We start from the raw sequence: 4,403 nt of genomic DNA, 5'->3' as shown, positions 1-4,403 counted from the left end.
AAGCTAGCTAGCTTCCCGTTAAGTGAATTATACCTACGTCAACTCGTAATCAACTCACTCATCGTGAACCCTCGATAAGATATCGAAGAAGTTCAATACTAAAAGGAAGACTTTATATTGCTTGTAAGTTTGTGAAACTTTCGTTTATAAATCATTGTTTGTAATGACTGTTATTGTAAATTATATTGCTGTGAGATTATTAAAACGTATTTGTGTTAAAATAAGAAAACTATGTATATCAATCTTGTTGGCAAATATCATAAACTGACTATATATCGGCTTTTACTTAACTGCTAAATCCAAACTACAATTTAACTACTAAATTTAAAGTATCAGTTAACTCGGTTTCAGACCATTTGAAATTCTAATACGTAACAACGTGACATCACACTACCTACAAAACTCCAAACAATGTCAACTTGTAGTTCTGATAGATTTCGTTCCACTGCGGCTTTATATTAGTTGTAGTTGTCACGTTGCTTGCTGATTTCCGTATTCATAGTTGCTTTAATATAACTTACTTAGCCCTCTGTATTAAGGTCAACAATCTTCGGTTTTACTCGGAACACAGGGGTCAGATTCTCACTTAGTCATTTATATTTTGATAAACAGTCACAATAAAACCTTTAATACTAATACTTCAGCAATACTGAAACATTAACGAAATCTTCATAGTTCTACCATAATAAGACTGCCATGATTATTATCTGTGTCATTACAGCACATTAAACCATGCAATATTCACAGTGTTTATAATGGAGTGGGTTGAATATGAATATAAGATTTTGAGTTTTGTAAGTTTTATCCGATCTTAACATAATTTTAGAAGTGAAATACGTTAATCATAAAATAAATTTATATATGCTATTCATGTTTGTTATCTACATTTTATAATGAAAGTACATTCTTACGTTTCGCAAGCTTTAGCCCACAATAAGGGCTGGGAATTGCCTAGTGGTTAGTGTGCTTGTCCTGTGAGTCAAAGGATTCATGGTTCGTAGCCCATTGCGCAAAAACATACTTCGTAGTTTGAGTCCTTAAGAGCGTTATAAAACTCCAAGTCAAACAGCGCTATTTGGTCAGATAAGAGTAGCCCAAGAACTCTCGAGTCTGTCAGGTCAAAATTGTAGACAGCAATGCGCGAATAAAATTCATAGTTTTACACAAATTTTCTTAGGCTAGCTTCTTCTGTATACATATGCATGTTACTCAGTTACAACGACATTTTCATTGGCTTCCAATCCGTAATAACATTTTATGCACATATATATAAAACATCACTAGAACTACGCAGAATGTTTATAAGTAATTATAAAATAGATTATATATAAAAACTGCATTATAGATCAATAAACATTATTTTTCTGAGAACGTGTTGGTTCTTATGTGATACTATACATTTCATTGTTGTCAACTCAACGGATACGGTAGAGCATTTTAGGAGATTTCGTTCAAATAATCAGCACCTCTGCTGTCAACACTTTCCTAAACATCCGGTTAAGAGTCGTGTCGCACTCTCAAGTGTTTTTTTGCACAATTCAGATTCTTACTATGCTATATGTGTAAAATTATTACAACGAAATCATTATACAAAAAAAGATGATCAAAAATTTATCCCCCCTCAATACGTTTATTAACGCAGACCATACTAGCCCTATTAGAAGCATAAAAGACATAGATTTTTTTGAAATGAATCATCTGAGTCTTCATTTTCGTGTATTTGAGGATGAGAAGGCTTAACTTCAGAACAATATAATAATGTAACTTAGAAAGAGTAAAAACAATATGGAGTTTAATCCCAAAGAACTGTTTTTAGAGTTACTCATTGTTTCTCTAAATTAGAACAATGATTCGTTACTCTCGCTTATCATTCTAAGTGTATGCTAAAACAATGAAAAAGAATTACGTAGAAGAACAATGATGTACATAATTACACAATAGTAACATGATACATTCTGTAACGCCATTTCTGACTTAATTTGAGGAGATCAAATTCTTACGAAGGTTCAGGGACCTAGCTGCAACCCCTGAATGTATTGGATGTTGCTAAAGTGAAAATATGTTCATACATAACAATAACAAAGTTTTGTTTGATCTTCAGTGTGACTTTCCACACAATACTGGAAAACGGAGTATTTGTTTACTTTAGACCATACTCGTGAAGTACACCGTTTCTTACAGATCTAATCGACACCGGTTTCCCAAAACACCGTAAACCTTTCCTTGTTCCCATGGAAACCATCAGTTCAACGGAAGTCACCCCTCAACATCCTATGACCACCCCGAAACAGGGTCAGCCACTACCCAAAGAATCTACAAACAACATTTTAAAACAACACGTTAAGTTAAATGAAATACCGTTTTCACATTCTATCAAGTGTTCCAACTTGTCATCCTATTATTTCTCATTGTGATACGGATAGCTGAAACAACGTACCCATTGTTGCCTTCTGAAGTTATTTTGATGTTCCTTTCATGATAGGTTCATTCGATAAACTGTTTAAATGACGCTGTTAGGATAAAATTAGTGCAATATGAATAAGGTGTTTATGCCATAGTTTATATTTGCATTATAGTATTTTTGTATAGCGTGTTATCAACATTTGGTACTTAGGTCTTTTTAGCCGCAGCATAGCAGCTCATAGAATGGCTCAGACTTTGTTTTTTTTTGTTGTTTTTTTTTTCAAGTACAGACCTTTAGCTCAATTCTCCGCCATCTCTTGACAGAGTAGGGATTTAATTACAGTTTTGTACTCAGAAGGTCAAACCCTTTCGATTGGTGTATTTGACCATACCATGGTCTCATAGATGAATACACTTTAATCCTACCTAAAATAATTTCAGTTTAAGGGTAAGCTGGTAGAGATCCTGATGAGTAATAAAATCGAATCAGGTAGACGCACGCCCCACATTTGGGTATTGCTGGCGCACAAAAATATAGTTAATAAAAAGGAAAAAAATGTCATCATAGATTAATTTACTCTAATCCTGCCTAAAAGAATTTCAAGTGCCGAGGCTACTAAGTATTCCTTCTTTTTTTTTAATGATTATTTGGGAAACTTTATAGTTTCCTGGCCCTCTGTAATACACATATGTTAAGCTTTGTATTACATATATGTTTCTTCTAAAGGAACAATCGTTTGTTTTGTGTATATTATAAGATATATATGTTTATTTGCTATACCTTTTTAGATACATCTTCATACTCTTTCATTATGAGGGAGAGCTTGAGGTTTATTAGCGTCACAAGATATACTGACACATCAGAAAATAATGTCTTTTCGCAATAGGACAATTTGTTTTGCCACTTTTAGTGTATTATACTGGCGCTACTAGACTGACCTTATTTCGAGATTTACTGTTGTGACACACCACAGGTAGATAGTTCATAAGGCTGAGAAAAAAGAAAAAACTGTTTCAGAGCGAGAAGCCTCGTACATGGAACCAATAGTACACGTTTATCAACACAATGTGTAACTCATACATTTCAAACACATCATACGCTTAAATATATAAGCTTTAAAAATAGCTTGTATCGTTATAAGATTCCTCAGTGTCAGGTGTCTTGCCAAGAGTATTATGTTTTGACTTGGACAATATCAAAACATAACATTCAAGGCAAGGCGTCCAATAGTCAAACCTTACTTGTTATCCTCTCTTCTTAACCATGTTCCTCAATCATCATTCTCAGAAGTCATATCCCACCTCCCCCAAGGCTCAGCGATAAGCTTGGAAGCTGATAACGTCAAAATTCGGGGTTCGATAACTGCGGTGACTCCAACACAGATAGCCTATTATACAGCTTTGCGATAGCATACACTAATAAACAATACTTTCTGTCATCCCCCTGACGGCTCACCAGAAATTACAACGTTAACATTAAGAGTTCGAATCATGCAGTAGATATAGCGCAAACAGTTCGTTATGCACCATTGTGCTTACTAGCAATTAATGTTTGAATTACTCGGTTTTTAAGTTTATTATTTACTTCATTTAGGGCAAAAATATCAAACATTCGGGCAAATAATTAATACTTGTTAATCAGGTGTTCAAGTGAAAACAAACTCACCAGTTTCTACCAGTAAGGCTGAGCTGATCATCCAGTAGATAACACTACGGTACATTTTGTGCTTGGCCATTGATTGGGGTAACCACGTGGTTGTTCTGGTCATTTCACACAAAGTATCGTCCAACAAAAAGTGGTGTCAAGAAAATGTCCTGTTCTCAAAATTTTAAGACAATTGTTATGAAAAGTCCGTACAACCAAAAGAGAGATTGTATTATAAATATTTATATATTTATACGTTTAACAGCAGGAAACTCGTTTGTTGACGCAGACGGTGAAACGCGGGCTTATACAGCTTGGCATGCTAGTCAGGCTGGTTGTTTCTTGTGAATGGGTC

At 34.5% G+C, this 4,403-nt stretch overlaps 1 pseudogene; it reads right to left on the bottom strand.

Moving 5' to 3' along the window:
* Positions 1-4,166, bottom strand: part of LOC106468335 — a 58,936-nt pseudogene extending 54,770 nt beyond the window's left edge.
* Positions 4,167-4,403: the final 237 nt, after the last annotated feature.

The sequence above is a fragment of the Limulus polyphemus genome, unplaced genomic scaffold (genome assembly GCF_000517525.1).
Source record: "Limulus polyphemus unplaced genomic scaffold, Limulus_polyphemus-2.1.2 Scaffold2969, whole genome shotgun sequence".
Taxonomy (NCBI): Eukaryota; Metazoa; Arthropoda; class Merostomata; order Xiphosura; family Limulidae; genus Limulus; species Limulus polyphemus.
This window is presented reverse-complemented; position numbering and strand designations above follow the sequence as displayed.